This window comes from Malus sylvestris, chromosome 12, assembly GCF_916048215.2.
Source record: "Malus sylvestris chromosome 12, drMalSylv7.2, whole genome shotgun sequence".
NCBI classification, from domain to species: Eukaryota; Viridiplantae; Streptophyta; class Magnoliopsida; order Rosales; family Rosaceae; genus Malus; species Malus sylvestris.
The window spans coordinates 10,185,111-10,207,821 of NC_062271.1; the positions used below are offsets into that span (position 1 = coordinate 10,185,111).

General features: G+C 37.9%; 1 long non-coding RNA gene and 1 pseudogene across 1 annotated transcript; one reads left to right on the forward strand and one right to left on the reverse strand.

The window, feature by feature from the left end:
• Positions 1–8,870: 8,870 nt before the first annotated feature.
• Positions 8,871–9,506, reverse strand: LOC126592653 (uncharacterized). Its single transcript, XR_007612746.1, has 2 exons — positions 9,401–9,506; positions 8,871–9,278 (listed from the first exon to the last, which is right to left on the reverse strand). It is a non-coding gene; the product is annotated as an uncharacterized LOC126592653 (long non-coding RNA).
• A 242-nt stretch (positions 9,507–9,748) lies between these two features.
• On the forward strand, positions 9,749–19,677 carry LOC126592650 (uncharacterized; annotated as a pseudogene).
• Positions 19,678–22,711: the final 3,034 nt, after the last annotated feature.

The following is a 22,711-nucleotide window of genomic DNA, read 5'->3' on the forward strand; positions in this document are numbered from 1 at the left end:
GGATCCTTATTGATTGAGGTCATCTCATTAGCCTTCTCGGCGAAGTGAGGTGTTACAGTATATCGAGCTCGGCGCATTGCACGCCGAGTTATTTTATGATTGGATACTCCCAAGTGGGATTTAGAGTTCGGCATTCGGACGGCCAAACCACGTTCACTATTAAAACTTATATTTGCTTTGAGTATTTGTGCCCTTACACTTTGGTGTCGATTCGGTGAGAGTTTACTCTGACGAATAACATCACTGTGACCGAATCCAACGACGATGATTCGTGAACTTCGTAAGAATAGTAACCTTGTCTTCAGGTTCGAGAACCCAAGAGGCCGAGACGTGTTCCTTCCTCGGTCGCAGTCGCAGGACGCAGAAGTCAGCCGCGCACCCAACGCAACATCAACAAATTTACTCCTCGACAGAGCTCGGCCGACGAGTTGGCACGCCCCGCATTCACTGAAGGACGTAGTTAGCTTATAGATTATTCGGCATGCGTGCCACGTAGACTTGGTAGTTTTTAGGGCCAACAGTTTCATATTCTTTCATAATGTTGCATGAGTTTCATGGTGTCGGTTTAATAATTTTTTAATATTTATCGGAATCTAAATATTTTTAGGTTAAAATGTTCATAAAATTAAATTAGAATAGTCTACATAATTTTTATTTAAAAGAAAGTTACTTTAAGAAAAAACTTATCCTAAATTCATTCTTTAATAATCTCGAGCTAAAATTTAACCAGAAGGGTTGGAGCAAAAAAACTGTTTTTGGTTAAAACTTAAATTTTCTGGGTCAAAAATTTTACATTTTTGTTAATGTACAAAACCGGAGGTCTTGGTACAACGTAAATCCGACCGTGAATCTGCGAGTAATGTTAATAACACAAGATGTATCGTGGTTCATCCCAAGGTTTGGGCTACATCCACACTGATTATATTTGTGAGGGAGAGAGTGTGAGAGCTTTGCTCTAGATAGGAGGGACTTAGGGTTTGTGAGGGTGAAGATGCCCTTTTATAGAATAAGGGCTCCTCCCCTAATTACATATTTGCCTCTTCCTTTATTACATAATTACATTTAAGTCCCCCGAGTATTTATACGAGGTCTAAATACGGGGCCCTAAATATGGTATAAACAGTAGTCCCCCAAGTCTTCAATTAAGAGAGTCTTTTGGTTGGAGACTTGAAATTCAGTCCATGTGTGGGCCGAAGTAACTAAATGCTGTCTTGAACTGATGCTCGATATAAGGCAGTGTTCAATCTGAAATGACGCTCAATTAGAAGTAGCATACGCTGCTCGGCTACTCGGCTCGTGGCTTATGTTGCCTTGGTTGGCTCGGCTTGCGGCGTTTGAAGGTGAGGGAGTCCCTTTTATAGAATAAGGGCTCGTTCCTCAATATATGAATGATGGGCTAGAGTTGATGCTCTCTAATGATGGTGAGGGAGTCCCTTTTATAGAATAAGGGTTCGTTCCTCAATACATAAATGATGGGCTAGAGTTGATGCTCGCGACGAGGTGGTTGCTCAGTAGGCGGCGATGCTCTCTAATGATGGTGAGGGAGTCATTTTTATAGAATAAAGGCTCGTTCCTTAATACATAAGTGATGGGTTAGGAATGATGCTCACGGCGAGGCGGTTGCTCAGCTGGCGGCGTTGCTCTCTAATGATGGTGAGGGAGTCCCTTTTATAAAATAAGGGCTCGCTCCTCAGTACATGAACAATGGGTGCTCTCTAATGAAAGTGAGGGAGTCCTTTTTATAGAATAAGAGCTCGCTTCTCAACACATAAGTAATGGGCTCAGTCCCCTAAGTATTTTTCATGAAGCCCAGTTGAGGGCCAATATATGGTACATAATGTAGTCCCCCAAGTCTTCGGTCAATAGAGTCTGTTGGCTGGAGACTTCAAATTGAATCCATGTATGGGCCGAAGTGGCGGTTGTTCGGAGGTGGTATTTGTATACCTTGCACTGAAGCTTTGTAGGTGAAGCTTTGCAAGTGAAGCTTTGAAGCTAGAGCTCTGTAAATGAAGGTTTTGAAGCTGGAGCTTTTGTAAATGAAGCTTTTGAAGCTAGAGCTCTGTAAATGAAGCTTTTGAAGCTAGAGCTCTGTAAAATGAAGCTAGAGCTCTGTAAATGAAGCTTTCGAAGCTGGAGCTTTTGTAAATGAAGCTTTTGAAGCTAGAGCTTTGTAAATGAAGCTTTTGAAGCTAGAGCTCTGTAAATGAAGCTTTTGAAGCTGATTTGACATGAGTGATGCTCATGAATGTTTGATTGACATGAGTGATGCTCATGGATGTTGACATGAGTGATGCTCATGGATGTTGTCATGAGTGATGCTCATGAATGTTGATATGAGTGATGCTCATGAATGTTGACATGAATGATGGTCATGAATGTTTATGTATGATTGTCATGAGTGATGCCCATGAATGTTTATGTATGAATGACATGAGTAATGCTCACGTATAATTTGGAGTACTAGGCGTACTTTTGATCACCTGGTTGGTGGCATGAAGGGGAGTACAGGTTGTACATTTCATCACCTGGTTGGTGGCATGAATGGCTAGTTGCCAAATTAGAGTACGGGTTGTACATCTCATCACCTGGTTGGTGGTAATAGCGGCGGGTTGCCGAATAATTTTGGAGTACTGGGTGTACTTTTGGTCACCTGGTTGGTGGTAATAGCGGCGGGTTGCCGAATAATTGTGGAGTACTGGGTGTTATTTTGGTCACCTGGTTGGTGGTAATAGCGGCGGATTGCCGAATAATTGTGGAGTACTGGGTGTACTTTTGATGACCTGGTTGGTGCTTTTTTGGGCTTATAGGCCTTCACTCTCCACAACATGCCAGCCCATTTATTTTGGGCTTTGCCATTTTTTTTAACCATCTGATGGGGTTTTTACAGATGTCTCCGAAAGATAAAATAAATTACATCATTCAGAAATAACAAAAGTAAATCACATCATTCTGGTGGGGTGTTTATTCCTTGCTTTTGCTTTCTCTTTCTCTTTTTGCTTTCTCTTTTGCTTTCTGCATTTGCTTTTCTTTTTTCAGAAAAGAGGAACATGCATGATTTAGAAGTTGCTGGTCGACAGTTGGTTTTTAGAAAATAGGCAGGTTCATGATGAAGAATCTTATCTTGTCCCTTTGCCCATGCTGTCAATGACTCAATCACTGCTGGCCTTGACCCCAGCCCTGGCCGACTCAGAGAGTTCAACTTTGGCCCCGGTGTCATGAGTAGCTATGGCTGCAACTTGGGAAATGGTGGGGCTCTTTCCGCCGACCTTCAACACAGGCTCATGAAAGCAATACCACTAGGGCGAAGCAGGCACCAAATGAAACAGCCTCGAGCATTGAGTCAAGCCTGACGTTAATCTCAATGCTATACTTGAGTCATCTTCTCATCTCAGTTTAGTCCCAGACCATTCTTAGGGATGCATACCAGTTTTCTGAGTTTTGGGTCGTGTATGTCTCGGATTAACTCTGTCTCGGGTCTGGTTGGCGCCGACCCATTAGAAACATTGAAAGACCCAAAAGGGTCGAAGGGGATTTGGGCGAGAGGTGATTGCGCCGTCATGATTCCATTGGAGAGCACAACCTGAACTTTGATCTAGAAGTGTTTTAACAAATTGCTCCGCCCCAAACTTCCAATCCGCAACAGTACCCATAATTCCATGGATCATGATGACAAGATGATCAGCGGAGGAAGATTCTGACTCCTCCGAGCTCCAGACGTCGCAATTCCCGTTAGCCGACTCCGAGGAGCAGACTCCGTTCTCTACCATGCTGTTTTCCATAGTTCCTATTGACCGCCGTTCGGCTACGGGCATTGACTGAGACGAACGGCTACAAGGCACATCACAACTTGGAGCTTTGAAAACCCATTTGCAGACCGCAACCGCATCCTTAATTTATACAAACCCAGTGAGAGCGGAAATAATAGCAGCTTCGAGCAGAGCCATCCCTTCCTCGCTTACAATCTTGATTTGGATTTCTGGCACGATTGCATCGTTCCCCTCGTTGCTGTGGTTGAAAGGTGAGTCGGAGATTGACTCGGACTGTGACTCAGTCATTTCAGACGAATCTGGGAAAATGTGACCGTCATGAGCGCCACACACTCTTAATCATTGAAAAATATGCGGGTTTGGAGGTGGGCCTCGTCGATCTTGAGGCGGAAGATCTGAGCATTGTTTTCATTGAACTCGGGGTTGGATTTGGAGGGTTGCCCAGAATCGAAATCGGGGTGGATGTAGGTGTGGAGACCGTGGAGAAAGAAGATGGGGATTTTGAGAAAGGTGAGGACCAAATGTAACGGTGGGGCGGAGGAGTGAGCTCCATGGCAGAGGGTTGGGATTTGAAAAATTCACAGGGAGATAGAGAGAGAGTGAGAGAGCAAACGTTGAGTGTCAACATCAGGTGATCAGAGTCTCAGATCTGATGGATGGCTGAGATCAGTTGGAGGTCAATGCCTAATTGGTGGTGGTGTTTGTCTTTGTGATTTGCTTGTGGAATTGGAGGCTATTGGTCAGCGAATTCAAGAGAGATGCACCTGAGTTTCTCTTTCTCTCTGTAGATTGAATGGGTGTGTCTCTGAGGGTGGGTGTTGGGTTTCTGCAGATTCACGGTGGAGGTGAAAAAATGAAAGAGAACCGACATAACTTTTCGTATCGATTCCCACAGACTGCGCCAAATGTTGATGCACAAAACCGGAGGTCTTGGTACAACGTAAATCCGACTGTGAATCTGCGAGTAATGTAAATAACACAAGATGTATCGTGGTTCACCCTAAGATTTGGGCTACGTCCACACTAATTATATTTATCTGAGAGTATTTGTGAGGGAGAGAGTGTGAGAGCTTTGCTCTAGATAGGAGGGACTTAGGGTTTGTGAGGGTGAGCAGACCCTTTTATAGAATAAGGGCTCCTCCCCTAATTACATATTTGCCCCTTCCTTTATTACATAATTACATTTAAATCCCCCGAGTATTTATACGAGGTCTAAATACGAGGCCCTAAATATGGTATAAACAATTTTAATTCAAGGGTTGGGGATGATCTAAGGGGTTGATGAATGACTTGTGGTTCTAATTCGTCTTTAGCGAAAAATTAACCTAGAAACTCTCATTTACAAGTGAAAAGAAATATCATTAAATCATAGTACTAAGTGACTATATTCTTATAGTCACAAAACTAGAGTGGAACCAACAGAAATATAATCCCCAAGAAGAGAAAAAAAAATGCAAATTAAGGGCATTTTGGTCAATTACCACCGAATAGGCGGTGAGGGTTTGGCAACTATAAAAAAGTCCAAACGGTCATTACCTCCTAAATTAAAAAACGAAACGCATCATCTCTTCTTTCCCGCTCTCGATCAACGCTACCCACATCCCTCCCTCTCTCGCTCTCGTACTGCTCCCTGATCAAACCTGAAACCCTAATTTCCTCTGCCGAATTAGGTTGAATTGAATTGCACTGCAGATCAAAGAGATTGCCCCAATCCGAAACAAATCAAACGGAACCTAGAACCCCAAATTCGCAACGCCATTCACATCGTTTTCTTCTCTGGGGACGACTTTGAAACAGAGACAGATAGATTCCGGCGGGGAACGAGCTTCTCGCTCTGGGATACCATCAAGTTTTACAAATCTTAATTTCCAGGTTCCCCCTTTTCTTCTCTCTAGGTTCATTTAATTTTCTCGAGGTGTTTATTTTAGTCGATTTTGCACACAAATTGGGTTCTCGCATGCGTTGATTTTTTTTTGAATTGAAAACCTAATTGCGAAAAACCCAAAGTGGATCGATCCACTCTCTCTGGGCTTCTGGGCTCTGCAACTTTCGATTTTGAAAGAACATGATGGAGTTGGAGGGCAACGACAACTTTGATCAAATCGTATTTGATCCTGAAGCTTTCTCGATCGTCCAGTCCATGGACTTGGACTTCAATCCCTCCACCTTCTTCGACGATGTTGATCTTGACGACCAATTGGTGGCAGTGGCAGTGACAGATCTTCCAGTTTTTGACCGTAAGAAGAAAAAGATATATAAGCCCGAGACAGTCCTCAGTGTCACCGTAGCTCCTCCACTTCCTTCTTCTAGGCCGCAAAACCCTAACCCTAATCAAGCCAGCTCTAAACCACATACTAGACCTGATATTGATTGGAATGATGCACGCAAGATGGAGTCTAGTACCTTAAAACTCCGCCAATCTTATCAACACCAACAAAGAAACAGAAGGAAAATTCAAATTTTGCCTCCACCTGAACTGCCTAAACCGCAACCAACAATGCAGAACAAAGGTAAAGCTTTACCATCCTTTGGTAAGGGCAAGGTCTTGGAGATAGTGCTCCAAAGTCTATATCCACTTGCTTCCCCTGCCCAGAACCCTAATAAGGAGACCCCTCTTTCTTCTTCCATGATAAACCCTCGTAAGGAGACTCCTAAACCTGATGTGGATTGGAATGATGCACAGAAGATGGAGTCTAGTAAGAGAAAACTCCATCAAGCTTATCAACAGGATCCAAGAAAGAGAAGGAAAATTCAAATTCTGGAAGTCAAGGATTTACCTTTGCCTAAGCCGCAACACCACATGAAAAAGTTGTCCACTGTTATTTCTCGGTCAAGAAAGTGTCAAGTCTTTTGATTTCTCATTTACTGTTTAGATGCCCATGTTTTCCACTGTTTTTTTATTTTTTTTTTAAGATTGTTGTTTTTTAGATTGTTTGAAACATGGTACGCTTTTCCGCGGACGATACAGGAAGTAGGGCTTGTCAGATAACTGGATTTAAGTGGAAGCATACTTGTTTCACTTTGATCAATAGGTTAGTTTTAAATTGATAGTTTGGGGAAATATTGTTTGTTGGTACACCTTTGCCTTGTAAATTTTTACTTAAATGGAAATTGACAGTATCTTTCGTTTATATTCTCATTTTGTCAATTATAGTAACTGTGATGCTAAACGAATGATTATCTTGCAGGCTATGCCTCGATGCATATGTGGTCAGATCTTAGTTTGTAATCAGATGGTATGCACAAAGCTCTTTGTCAATTTATGTTCGTTTTCTCTGCCATAAATTCATCCAATTTTTTCAACATGCCATGTTTAACAAATTCTTCTAAGGTGGTACTATGTACTTGTTCGGTGAACACTTTTTCTTATAACTTGACATATTGAAAATGGTAAAGAAGATCCTACCTTTCTAAAAGATTAGTTCTTGACATTTCTTTACTCTTGGTTATTATTTCACTTTTGATGTTAAATGTTTTTTAAAACATGATTTGCATGGGAAGCAAGCCTGTCATGTGTACTGGGAATCACATCTTGACTGTCATGTGGTACTTTCAATGGTATCTTTTCTTATTTCTTCGAACTAGCTTGCACTTCTGGGCATCTTGTATCAGAAGTTATTTCTCGGTCAGTCATGCCATCATAGGATTAGGAGGTACCAAGTTTATCTTATAAAAGCAGTTATATTCATCTCAGTTCTCTACTTCCATAGTTATGCTCTTTTTTTTCCGACTGGTTGTCAATAAAGCTTCTAGTTCTTTAATGGGCTTTAATATTTTCCTTTATAACTGCGATTATTGATTGATATGCGGCCACCCCAGTTTAAATCCTTTTGCATCATCGGTGTTTCAGTGCTGCAATAATTTTTTTTGTTTTCGCTGATGCTAGTTTACATTTTTTAGGTGTACTGCATGAAATGTCATTGGATTGGAAATTTTGGGGTCGATTTCTTGTTGTTACTATTATTATTGTGTAGTGAACTCATTTTCATTGCATTGCAAATGAATTGTCAAGTTGTTATCCTAGGGTTGAGAATTTTGAGATTTAACTAATGATGTGCTAATTTTTATAAGCCTAATGATGGAAAACTCATTTTTGGAGTGGGTAAGCGGATTATTAGGAGTCTTTTTTTTTTTTTTTTTTTTGTTTTTTTGTTTTTATCATATTTTGCTGTACTAGTCTTCAACTTCATCATCGTCATCATCATCTCTGCCAACCTCTCTGTCTCTCTCCCTCTCTATGGCTTGTACAGTTTAAAATGTCAAAAGGCTTATAATGATAATCTTGAAGAACCATCAATGACCAATACAGCTATGAGATCTGAAGGCTTCCTAAGATGTGTATTGATTTTTTGTGTTTGGCTTGCTAATAGTAGAACTAACCTTCTGTTTTCATTCTGTTTTCTGTTTCATTTAGAGTTGTGAGAAGCTTTATTTTTACTCTTGGACCTACAAGATGTTTATATGATTAAGAATTCTTCAAAACGGACTTTTGTTTGGTTTTTTGGCATAGATGTATCTTAGTAACTGCAGAATGTAAGTTACCTTGGTTCTCTTTTCGTCATGGTTCTGTTGTCCATCATTTGGAAATCTTTCTTAGAAGTTGATTTGTCACTTTGAATTCCAATCGCACCACCGTATGACTATGTTTGCAGGTCTTATGTGGACAGTGGAAAGATAGAAGTAAGGTGTTTTCATTTAGAGGAGCTCAAACTGGCTTTGTTTCAGTTAAGGTATTAGTACTACTTTCTTCTAAGCTTTGCGTGGCTTATATACATACCATTCTCTCTTAGGCTAGCTGCATTCTTCCAATCAAAATCTGAAATTTTCTTGTTTGAAAACACTTTTCCCAAAGATTGTAAGGGTTTGGCCGGGAATTTGAGTCCGTCAAAATTAATATTAACGGCCTAATGTAATTAACCTAACCAATTTAGATGAATTCTGTTTTCAATTGGGACTGGCAGTATCTTATTTCCTACAATAGCAAGCCAAAGATGTTTCTTACAACTGACGTAGGAGTGATAGAGAATCAGGCTTGTCATTTTGTAGGGTTTCCTTATAAATCTAAAGGTTACAGATTCTATGCACCAAATGTTTCAGATAGAATTTTTGAATCCAACAGTTCCAAGTTTATTGAGAATGGGGAAGTATCGAGCAGTTCACACACGTTACCATCTTTTGATTTTGAAAAGCAAATAATTAGTGTTCGTGTTCATGAAGACCAAAGTTATGAAGGCTCGATGGAATTGCAGCAACCTTAAGTTGATTTTCAACATGAAAATTTAAATAATCAAGTTGAAATAACTGAAATAAATGCAAATGATGCCTCACTGAATTCTTCTGTTGGTCCAATGAATATTGCTTCCTCATCTCAGGTACCAGCGAGTTCGTCAGTGCAAGGAGTGATAAACGATAGAGGGGTTTTGCCACCAAGAGCCAGAAGGTCAGCCATCTCTGATTACTATTTGGTGTATAATCATGAAGTTGAAATGAATGAGGGCATGACTGATGATCCTGCCACTTACCAAGAAGCCATGGACAACTCGCAATCAGATAAATGGTTAGAGGCAATGGACATCCATGTAAACAAATCACGTATCCATGTAAACAAATCACGTATGAGTTTTAGTTCCTACACCAAACATTTTGCCCCAGTATACTCAATGGAGGAGGAGGAGGAGGAGGAGCTTCTGGTTCGCTGGGAAGAATGGGACTGAGGAACTACTGGGAGCGGGAGGGCAGAGTGGGCGGGGCGGGGCGGTGAAGCTGCTATAGAAAAAAGGGCGACAAGCGATGCGGGATTACAGAGAACGGGGAGCAAACGGCGTCGTTTTCGGCTGGAAGTTTTATGTGAAAAACCAGTTTTGTATCTGACCGCACGCTCGGTATAGGACGGTGGATATTGATTGGTCTGGAAGAGTTCCGGAGAGAATCTGTATCGACTTTGGGAGAATCTCAAATCACTTTGAAGTTTGCACTTTACTGTCTTTGGCTCTCCACGCATTTGCCGTTTGCCGCCGAAAGCCACCCATCCACTACACCACTCCCACTCTCTCTCTCTCTCTCTCTCTCTCTCTCTCTTACAAAGAGAGATGCTAGGTGGTCTGGCTGGTGCTCCTGCCGCCACAACACCCAACGCCGCCGCCACCACAACCTCCTGTATTATTCCCAACATCAATATTCTCCTGCTATCCTCCAGCGCCCAAATACATACCATTTCCTCCTCCTCTTCGTCTTTAACGGTATGAAATTCAGTTTTCCCCGACCATATTTCTCTATTTCTTTTCTTCTGGTATGTGTGTGTGCGTGTATATATATTTATATCTCATGTGTGTTTGTGGATGTATGCATTGTCTCCCTCTTTGTGGCATACAGTATTGCTCAGGCAGGAGCTCATAACTGCTGCACTCAAGTTGCAGAACACTTAAAGTCATGGCAGCGGCTGGGGAGACCCTTACAGTTACAAACCCTGACTCTCAATCCCCTCGCCCCGTCTCCGGTCTGCTTATTTTGTTGCGTCGTGCGATTTTTTAAAGGGCTAACTACATTTCACGCCCTTGACGGTTGGGGGTGGTATTCAAGATGGGTCATGAAGTTTCAATTTTTCTTTGGTCGGATTATCATTCATTAAAAATTGACGACATGGTAATCGTGAGACCTTTATAGGGGCTAATGTATTGCATCACTTTGACAAAAACACTCATCAATCTAGTTGAGGTTTAGACGTTCAAAGAGAAAATATATACATATATTGATCAATTACAAAACCTCATGGTGCAAAATGTGAAAAATGTAGTTGGCCATTTTTAAAATTTAATTTGTGCCTTAAAAGATAATTATGCAATATATTTATCTTATTAAAAAATATACTTCCAAGAGAGAATTTGTGGGAGTTTGATGGTTATATATGTGCCTATGTATGCATGTCTTTGCTATATGAATTTGGTTTCTCTTGCTTTCATTATTTTTCTTCTTTATTTTTTGTGATTCATGTGATTAAATCTTTGTTTCAGGTAATAGGCAGGCTCTGATATCATTGTCAGACAAGAAGGATCTTGCTGTCTTAGGGAATGGCCTTCAGAACTTGGGGTAATTTGAGGAACCTACTTTGTTTTATTAAAATATTGTTACGTTTGCCGCAGTTTTTTAAGGATGATTACTTCATAATGTGTCCTTGTTTTGTTATGCAAAAAAACTTTAAATTAGGAGCTCTTGTTATAAATCATTGTCTTTAACCTGTTAGTCAGCCTGAAAATAGTCATGTTATGTATAAGATTTTCACTCCCAATAGTTACATACAAGTCTATTTAACATATTTCCAATTTCATTTCAATAGAAAACACTTATCTTCGCTTAAGTGGCTGGCAAGTGCCATATTCCTTTCAATTTGGTTGTTTTCGAAAACTGTAGATATAAAATTGTTTCGACTGGAGGAACGGCATCTGCTTTAAAAAAGTGCTGGACTGTCAGTCACTAAAGTGGAAGAACTTACTTGTTTCCCTGAGATGGTAAGCAAGTTATTTTTCTTGTTTTTCTCTGGAAATTACGAATCTCATGCAGCACTTTAGGAAATATTTAATGTTGGGCATATTAACTCTGTTGTGCAAATTAAAACATGACTAAGATTTGTGTTGCAGTTTGATGGTCGTGTAAAAACTTTACACCCTAACGTACATGGGGGTATCCTTGCTAGAAGAGATCAAACGCATCACATGGAAGCTCTTAGTAAACACGGAATTGGTGAGTTCTGCTGTGAATTCTTTTATGATGCTTGCACGATACACACACACACTCTCTCTCATGCTCTCTTTGTGAGAATATGTTGTAACAATAATAATTTACTTCAAAATATTTGTACAGGTACATTTGATGTGGTTGGGGTGAATTTATACCCCTTCTACGACAAGGTTACTTTAACGGGAGGAATAGATTTTGAACGGAATTGAGAATATAGATATTGGTGGTCCTGCCATGATAAGAGCAGCTGCAAAGGTTGTTTATCTGAATGGAAATGTTAGCATATTGTTGTCCTATAATTTTATAAATCATAATAGGTTTTGCTTTTCAGAATCATTGTCATGAACCAAATATTCTCATTGAACTTGCTATTTCGTAATTCTCTCGTTTTATCCATCCAAGTGAATCTCATTTAGTAGATATCTAGATATGAACTCTGTGCTGCATCCTTGGTGCTAGTATTCAATTCAACACCATCTGCAGAAATCTTGATACATATTGATCCGAGAAACAATGATACATATCAATTCTGCTTTTGGTTGATAGGAGCATATTTATGCGACTTAATTGGCTTGTTCTCGTGCATTTACGTTGTGTTTCCTTAGTTATTTTAGTGTTTAAAGTCACTTTTGTGTGTTTTCAGATTCTAAGGACAAAGTATGCAAGAAGATGCATTTTGGAGCCTTTTGGAGCAAAATTGGGCTTGGAATGATTATCACATGCTTGGAGCAAAAGGAATGAACGAAATTGAAGATTGGAAGAAGGAAGGATTCCTAATCAACGAAGGATTCCTAATTGAAGATGGATTCCTACTCAAATGAGGATTTCTAGAAGAATAAGGATTCCTACTTGAAGTAGGAAAGTTAAGCCAAGATTTCCTATTTTGGTTTGACCTTTCCTCAATCCTAATTGTCCCTATGTTCCAGCAACTGTGAAGGCCTTTTAAGCATTCTAGGACACAAATTACACATTCCTTACATGGTCCACTTCCTTGCCGCACTTGTCCCACCTTTCCTCTTCCTTGCCGTGCAAGGGAGAGGGTTATTTCCTATTTCCTTGCATTAAAACACATTCCTTTTGTGTTTTAATTAGGGGTGGATTTTTTTGCCAAATTGCCATACCAACCGAATTGCCAACCGTGCCATACCGATTTTGTGCCAAATTTTTTATGCCAACGGTAATGGTACGGTATTGTACCGTACCGAAAGTTCGTGGTACGGTATTGGTAATGGATACCATTACCACGGTATTACCATACCGTACCAAAAATGTAATATAATATATAATTTATATAAATTATATAATATATAATTATAATATAACACATATTTATAAATTATAATATATTTTCTTTGTTTGTTAAATGGTTTTCAACTTTAATTCTTTTTGCTACTAATATGTTTTCTTCGTTTGTAATATAGGCTTGACACAAACTCAATCTTCTACAAGTTCAATGTCTCCTCCAAAAGCTTCGACATCTTAAACTTGAAGAATTGATCAATGAATTTTACCTTTTGAAGTTTAGTTTCAATTTTCCTTTGGTTTGAAACTTTAACTTCTATTTGGATTGTTAACTTCTATTTGTTTTGGTTTGTAACTTCTATTTGGATTGTAAGCTTAATTTTCATTTTGATGCATAATTTGAATTATGTTTCCATTCTTTGTTTTAGGCTTATAATTTTCAAGTAATTCATCAATATTTCATGCCGCTGTAAATCCATTTGAAGGTGGAAATCCAAAATCCATTTGGGCACTTGTTATGAGAATTTTTTTCCGTCTATGCATTTGGTTTATATATCTTTGTCTTATTACAGAGGCACAAAATATGAAATGTTGAACAAAGCAAAAAAAGATTTTGTCTCAAAATAAAGTGGCAATTACCATTGCTATACCATGCCAACCGAACATTTGGCAATACCGAACTTCGGTATACTGAAAGTTTGGTATGGTAATGGTAATAGATTTTACCAAACCGAAAATTTAGTACGGTAATTGGTACGAGAGTTTTGGTACGGTAACCGTACCGAACCCACCCCTAGTTTTAATGCCTTGCCGCATATCTTAACTAATTTCCCTTAGTTTTCTGATTTGATTTCCTATTTCTAGAAGCTTTTGGACTTAATTTCTGTTACCCTAAATAACCTAGGGTTTTAATTTCCTAAACCCTTTAAATAAACTCCCTTTTTGCAGCCACAAATCAACCATTCACTCACCCATTCACGCCAGAAATCATTCACCATCCCTTGCCGTGCCCATCCTTCACCAATCTCCATTGTTTCTGATCTAAACACTCCTTGCCGCACCATACATCCATCCTAAACATAATTCTATACTTCTACACCATCCATAACCCCCAAAACTCACCACCAACCCTTGTGCCACATCAAAGAGGAAGGAGGAAAGCCCTTGGACGTGCTTGTCATTCGATTGAGGATTGCTGGAATGTTCTAGGTGTAATCTTTCTTTTGTTTTCAATGTTTCAATTCAATAATCTTTGTTTTGTGAGTATGAGGAACTAAACCCCTCTTAGTTAGGGGGTGATTCGAAACCATGTTCATGCTTGCAATATGATTTGATTACATCCAGTTGTGTTTTATGAGTTGTGAATTCAATTTACTTATCCGTTCGTATAAAAACTGATTTATGTATGTTGGTTGAGAGTGCACGCTTAATTTTCATGCATGAATTTGATGCTAGAATATAAGGGAGTTTCACCTAATCGTTACGAACTTATATTCACAAGTAGTGAAGGTTGCTAGTCACAATTGCTTTAAGTAAATTCTTGGCATAAGTTTCATGCAATTCATAGTAACGAGTGCCTCGTCAATGCTTATGATTTTCATAGAACTTAATGATTCTTACTTGTATCTCTATTATGCAATTCATGTAGGGAACTTGTGGGGAATGCTTTGGGTTGTCGTATGCAATCATCCAATTCAATAACTTTTGGAAAATCTGAGGGTTAATTAATGCAATTCACGGTTAATCTGGGGCGTTGAGAATTCATAGCTTATTGAAAAGCAACTGGAAATCGTTTTATATGCAAGTGTGTCATGTGTGGAGAAGAACCTCCTAACTATCCTTTAATCCATAGTTTCATCCAAATTCGTTTTAACAATCTGTTTTAGTTACAATCTGTCTTCTTTATTTTCAAATTCATCAAAACCAAATCCCCCATTATTTTAAAGTGTTAGATTAGTTAGAAATCAATTTAGTTTGTGTTTTTAAGTGTTTTGATTCAAGTCATAACCCAAATTCGTCCAAGTTTATGTTAGAGTTCAAAACTGCCCAGAAAGTGTTTTTAAGGCAGTTTTGAGTGTTTTTGTGTTGTTTTGAGTCTTTTGGTTTGTTTTAGTGTTTGAGAGTTTAGTTTTGCATTCTTTGAGTCTAGTTTAGTGTTTTAAACTTTGTTTTACATAGTTGAGTCAGTTTAGAGTGTTTAGCAATCTCTCCTAATCCCCGGTTTAAGAACGATCCCTACTTATCCATACTACAATTGTCAACAAGAGGGTTTAATTTGTGTGTTTAGTTATTTTACGCATCATTGGTCTAACAGGGAATGTGACATACATTTTTAACACGATCCTTGTATTACTGCTTATTTTTGTTTAAAATTGTGACATCTTTTTGTTTTTGTTTTTATTGTTCAATTTATCGCCCATAATATGCTTTCTCAAACACAATCCTTGTATCACTCGTAGTACCTAAATTTGTCTCAATATCTTTATCTGATGTTTCTTGGGAGCAGCCTCTCCATAAATGGGGGTAAGGCTAGCCGACATTCACCTCTCCCAGACCCTGCGTAAAGCGGGAGCCTTGTGCACTGGGTACGACCTTTTTTATCTTTATCTGATGTTCCAAGTTAAATATGTTTGTCAAACAGAATCACAAAGATGTCTTGGTAGTGGTTGATTCAGAAGACTATCCTGCACTTCTAGAATTTCTTAAGGGAGACAAGGATGATCAACAATTCCGAAGGAAGCTTGCATGGAAGGCTTTCCAGCATGTTGCTTCTTATGATTCTGCAGTTTCAGAATGGCTTTGGAAGCAGACTTCTGAAGGTATTACGTCTTTGATGGTCTTGTTTTTAGTTATAAATTTACTTTGACAAGACAAGGATTATAGCTTTACTTTTATTTATATATTTGTGAATTTAATATCTAAGTAGACATTAGAGTCAGAATTAACATGCCAAATCGTCAGGTAGACATTAGAGTCAGAATTAACATGCCAAATCGTCAGGTAGGCTGCAATTTATTGAGCAAACAATTTGAGCTTCATAAAAATGAATTAGGAGTTAGTGGAAAATGACCTTTAAGAGAGAAGAGGGAGTTTCATTAAGAAGATTGTAATAATGCACCATTTTGATGTTCATGATATAGCGCGAGGAATTACCTTCGGGTATGGAGAGAGAGAGGAGAGAGAGGGGGGGGGGGGGGCATTGACAGTACATTCTATGAAATTGTACTTCAACTAATTTTCTTGTGTTACCCTTTTGTGATGGGATGCGTAGATTGACAAACTTCTTATACTTATTTTTTTCTGTTTTTGCAAGAGAAATTCCCTCAGAGCTCAACGGTGCCTATGTTGCTCAAAAGTCCCCTTCGTTATGGTGAAAATCCTCATCAGAAGGCTGCATTCTACGTTGACAAGAGTCTTTCTGAGGTGAATGCTGGTGGTATTGCAACTGCTATCCGACACCATGGGAAGGTAAGATAGACATCTTCCTTTAGCTATTGGACTCCACTTAAAGTAAGGAATTGATAGGGATGACCATGCATCCTTATTTTTCTGAATCTTTAGTGGCATTTAGGTTGATAAGGAAACCTTAATACTTTTTTATTTGAAAGTATTGATCAAGATTGGAATAGACACCCACTAAGAGACTCTAAGAAAAGACTTGAACTACTTGGATCTAACGGAAAACATGGCACAAAACCGAGCGCAGTGGTGTTCTATGATTCATATAGCTGACCCTACTTAGTGGGTTGAGGCTTTGTTGTTGTTGTGGACATGCAAATCATTGGAAGTAGCATGTTGTTGAAAGGAGTGAGTTCATTAACATATTTGCTTTCCAATATTAATTTTTGACAGCAGCATGGTAGCTCCATGTTTGGAGTTCTCTGATATTCTGAATGCTAATTGGTGGGAGGCAAAATATTTGAATTGGTCTATGGTGCGTAAATAACTTAACACACAGATTAAACCCTCTTTTTGTCAAATTGTAATATAAATGCAAGTAGGGATCGTTCTAAACCGGGGATTAGGCTTACTCAAAAACATAAAAACAAAGTTAAAAACGTTTGAATAGACTCAAGGGACTCAAAATAGATTCTAAAGACTCAAAACTGCCTAAAAACACAAACTGGGCAGATTTGACTCTAACACAATTTTGGACGAACTTAGTGTTTTGGTTTGAATCAAAACACTCAAAAACACAAACAAAACCGAAATTTAACACTTTGAAACAAGAAAGTAAAATGGGGATTTTGGTTTTGATGAATTTGAAACAAACAAACAAGTTATAAAACTAGGCAGATTGTAAGACAAATTTGAGGAATACGATGATGGATGGATTAGTTAGAGGTCCGTTCTTCACACATGACACACTTGTACATGAATCGATTTCCAATTGCTTTTCAATAAACTATGATGCTCAACACCCTAGATTAACCATGATGCACAAATTAACCCTCAGATTTTCCTTTACTCATTGAATTGGATGAATGCATGCGACAACCCAAATCATTCTCTAAAAGTCCCCTATATGAATGCATAATAGAGATACAATCAGAGATCATTACGTTCAATGAAAATCATAAGTGTTGACGAGGCAATTATAACTATGAATGCATGATACAATTGCCAAGAATTCAATTAACGCGATTGTGATAAACAACCTTCACTACTCATGAATATAAACTTGTAACGATTAGGTGAAACTCATTTATATTCTAGCATCTAATTCATGTATGAAAACTAAGTATGCATCCTTAATCAACATATAAGAATCAGTTATGAATAAAATAGATAATTGAATTGCAATCACAACTTATCAAATCACAATTGGAAGAAATCAATTCAAATCTCAAGCATGTTCATGGCTTCAAACTTCCCCCTAACTAAATAGGGGTTTAGCCACTCATAATTGCAACAAAATTAGAAAATAACAAAGTAGACATTGAAAGCAAGAACGAAGTACACCTAAAACGCTGCAAAGTTCCAAGCTTGAAACCCCAAGGACCTTTGTTTTCACCAGCTTGTTGTAGCACAAGTGTCTAGGATGTGTATGGATATATGGATGGAATGGATTTGCACGGCTAAGAGATGAAAGTGTATGGATTGGTGAGATGTAGTATGGCTAGATGAATGGATGGAGGTCACGGCAAGGAAATTGTGTTTGTGAATGAAGTTATGAGATGTGAAATGTAGTGTCTTTGGATGATGACCCCCAAATTATGGTGAAGGGTGGATGCAGGAAATGTCATATAATAACTATTTAGATGCCGATGCGGCTTGGAATTGTGTGTCAGAGTTTCAGAGTCCTACCTGTGTAGTTGTAAAGCATACAAATCCTTGTGGTGTAGCTTCACGTGATGATATTCTTGAAGCATACAGGAGATCCCGTGAGTGCTTTTGGTGGCATTGTAGCGTTCAACATCGAGGTTGATGAGGTGAGTTGGAGTTTTGGGATCCGACCTGAATTTATGATATGAAATGAGATTGTGATTACCATGCACTTCCCAAAATGTTGTTCGCTGTTGAAGTGCACTCAAGTTCTGGCCGTGGTGAACTTGAATGCCAACTGATTTATTCTGAAAGGCTAGCCTTCAGAAGTTTAACTTGGTAATATATATGCCTGTTTTTCAGTTTCTCCGTTTCCTAAATAAGTCAATTTATTTTTTTTGGGGTGTTTCTAGGCTCTTGCTAAGGAAATCCGAGAGTTTAGAAGCCTGACAGATGGTGAAACTCGGATGTTTTACGAGATTGTGGTTGCACCCAAGTACACAAAGAAGGGGCCTGAAATCCTCCGCGGAAAATAAAAGACTCTAAGGATCCTTGAGGCAAGGAAAAATGAGAAAGGAAAGCTTTCACTTAGACAGGTTGGTGGTGGGTGTTTAGCCCAGGACTCGGATGATTTGATCCCCCAAGATATACAGTTCAAAGCTCTTTCTGAGAAGGCTCCACAAGAAAGTGAGCTTGTTGATGCAGAGCTCACATTTAATATAGTTTCGGTAGGCTATTTTGAGGGTTTGCACTTTCGGACAAATATCTGATCCTTGACATATGAGCAGAATAACTGCATGCTAGGCATGGGGAGTGGGCAGCCTAACCGCCTGGAGAGTTTAAGAATAGGCTTGAAGAAAGTTGGAGAAGAGGTCAAGGGTGCAGCTTTGGCCAGTGATGCCTTCTTCCCATTCGGTAATTACGAGATCATGCATCAACTTTTATTTATGTTATTTAACAGTGGAGTGCAAGACCAAGTTCAATGAGATCGGTTTCTTCTTATGTGCTAAACTGAAAACACAGGGAAGTACCTCTATAATAATCTGAATGATGCTCGTTTTACAAGCAGCATGAAAAGATGCAGCGGAAGAAGCCTGCCAAAGCGGAGTTAGTGTAATCACGGAACCCGGTGGGAGCATTAGAGAGGGGGATGCTATAGACTGCCGTGACAAGTATGGAGTTTCACTTCTTTTCACAAACGTGAGGCACTTCAGCCATTGACAACGTTTTTGTCCTTGGTGCTTCGATACAAGGACCTTAGGTCTCGATCCGTTGTTTTCATAAGAAGATAACTAGGTTCTCTCACGGAGAAGTTCCTGTAGACATGCTTGTTTGACATCGAGGCAAATCATAATTTTTTTCGTAATCTGAATGCGGATTTGAGGTACCATACGTTAATAACTTTGCTTCTTGTATATTGTTGATCTTTCTTGTTTTGTCGTTGTGCAAGTTGTTTTTCCTACTAGTGACTATTTGATGGAAATTGGGTAGTAGATAGGATCAGGAAACCGATGTCGTTTAGAATATCGATCACAATATGGTGTGAGGATATGAATCAGAGAGAGAGAACAATTGTACGTTGCAATTGAATTGCTCTGATAAGAAAGGGATTTGGTGAATATATAGAATGAAATAATTGCTCTAATAAGGGATTTGGTGAATATATAGAATGAGATAGCCTTTCTGGAGGAGTTGTATTCTTCAGGGAAAGTTACCCGTTGAATACAACTGTACCTTCACACATGATTATGCATTTTGTGCAAACCATGTTATCATAATGTCATTCCAACACTATTTAGCTGGGTCATGCTTGGTTTGGGTGAGCGAATTTCTTTTTTCACATCCCTTATACATGCATGAGTAAAGGTAGGAAGAAAAACATAAAACTGCCCTCTCTGATGTGAGGTTTTTAAGGGTGATTGGGAGAGCAATTTATCTTTAAGCAACACAGGACGTTGGGAACCCCTTTTTGGTTTATTAAAAGGAGAATTTGGAATTCTAGAAGCCCTTTTTCGAAGGAACTCAACTGATTGTTTAATTTTATTGGATTCAAATCCGAAGTTACCCAAGAAAACCCCTTCAAGAACAAAAAAAAAAAAAAAAAAAAAAAAAAAAAAAAAAAAAAATTTTGATCGGAGAGTACAATAAATGAGATTCACTCAATCCATTCATCATAATTGTGAACTTCTTCCATAACCCTCTCAATAAGTGGCCAAACAATGTTTCATTTGGCTGATATTTGTAGGAATGATTCTTGAAATAGGACTTTGAAAATCGATGGTCCCAATCATTACACGTCAAGCCAAAAAATTAAAAATAAAAGAATATATTAAAATGTAGATGTACACCCCTATCAGGGTCGGCCCAGGCCCAGTGCAGGCAGGGCGACCTTCCAGGGCCCAAAAAAAATTAGGGGCACCAATATTATTAGGGTGGTATATTTATATATGTTTTTATAAGAGTATAAATTTATAAAATTTGGTACAAGGACACAGAAATTTAACTAGAAGTGGTGGTTTGTCATTTGAAAATAATGAGGAGGTCTTGGGTTCATAACACCATGTGTGATTATTTACTTTCCATTTTTTACAAATTTCTTTTTCTAAGAGTATAAATTTATAAAATTTGGTTAAAGGATCAAGAAGTTTAATTATAAACAATGATTTTTGTTGTTTAAAATTAATAAGAGGTCCTAAGTTCGAAATGCTATGTGTATGTTTATTCTTTTCAATTTTTACAAATTTTTGTTTGGTTGTTAATTTATTTTTAGTTACTATCTAGTAGCTATGTCGGTTGTTATTTTTAAATATTCGTTTTAATTCAAGTCTAATCTTCAACAAAAAATAATACGTAAACCAAATTTGCAAATTATATGACGTGTCATCAAAATGTTTAATTTAGTGTCCATTCATTAATAATACATATCAATTGAAGACTCGAAAACATCATTATTTTTTTTTAATTTAGTGCCCATTCATTAATAATACATATAAATTAAAGACTCGAAAACATCATTATTTTTTAGTCTTATCTTGACAAGGTTAGTAAATAAGAAAAAAACACCTCACGATTTATTCAAAAACACATTCAAAGTTCAGATGGAAAACAAAACTCATCATCTATTTACTTGTAAGCTCGAAGTTTTTTTGTTTCCCTTTCTCAATACAAAATAAAGTAGTCTTTCTGTGTTTCTAAATTATTGAGTTTGAAGTGTTTTTCTAAGTATAATTTTTTCTATGTCTTATGTGTGAAAATAAATAATTTTCTTACATAAAGTTAGGGCACTTTTTTGACATCGCCCCGGGCAAAAACCTCTGGACCGACCTTGACCCCTATATATGTATATTTACATATCATACAATAGTAGCTTCAAAGCGCAATTTCAATTGTAAAAAATTCTGACAGTATCTCTCGACAGCTCTCCAAGACAAACCAAAAGCACAAAATAAAATTAGTAATACTAGAACAAAGTATTGTGCACTCTTACATATTGCTCGAATCGCACAATTAAGAGTTTGTTTGATGACTCTTGGACTTTTTACACATTCACATCATCTCTTTATCCATCCCTTTCTCTTCTATATATTTCCGTCAACCTCAAAGAGAAATAAAACCCAAACTAAGAGAGAAAAATTTTCCAAATTACTAGAGAGGACATAGTAACACTTGCCCAATACACACTAGGGTTTTTATTTTATTTTTATTTTTATTTTTATTTTTTTAAGTACATCAATATTTTTACACTAGGTGGAGGGAGAGTTGGCTCAGCCATAGAATGGGCAGCCTAATTTGATATCGAATTCGCCTTCTACAATATTTGAACCTAAGACTCTAGTAGTTGTTATGATGAAACCATAGTACTGAGTGACTTACACTCTAGTAGTTGTTATGATGAAATTTGAGGATTCATCTAAAGACTAAAATCAATTAGCAATAAGAGGAGACTTCTTATATGTCCTTGCGAGGATTCTTAACAATTATGGTAAATAGGTCGTATTTGTATTGTTTTCATTTCATATTTGTTATCTTAACGGTCTTAATCTTGTATAACGTTATTTACTTGGATTACTTTAGGGAATCTATTGGTCTTTTTAAATGAATTATTTTTAGATATTTTATACAACCATTTTATACATCAAGGTCTAAAAGATTAGGGTTGAGCTATAATAGACATGTAACAATAATTTAAGGGTAAATTACATAGTAGCCCCTCAGGTTTGAGGTCTATTACAATCTTATACAACATCTTTAAAACATTTCACTTTAATACCTCAAGTACTATTTTATTTCAATTTCATACAACCGTTACATTTTCTATCCATGGATCTGTTAAATGCTGAAAAGGCTGCCACATGTATGCCACGTGGCTGCCAAATGTCTGCCACGTGGCAAATAAAATAATTTTTAATTTATTTTAAAAAAACCTGTTTGCCACTTTTTTTTTTTTTCTCTTTCTTCTTCTTCTCTTTCTCTTTCTTCTTCTTCTTCTCTTTCTCTTTCTCTTTCTTCTTTTTCTGGGTTCGGACCCTTTTTTTTTTTTTCTCTTTCTTCTTCTTCTCTTTCTCTTTCTTCTTCTTCTTCTTCTTCTTCTTCTTCTTCTTCTTCTGGGTTCGGACCCCTTTTTTTTTTTTTTTTTTTTTTTCTCTTTCTTCTTCTTCTTCTCTTTCTCTTTCTTCTTCTTCTGGGTTCGGACCCTTTTTTTT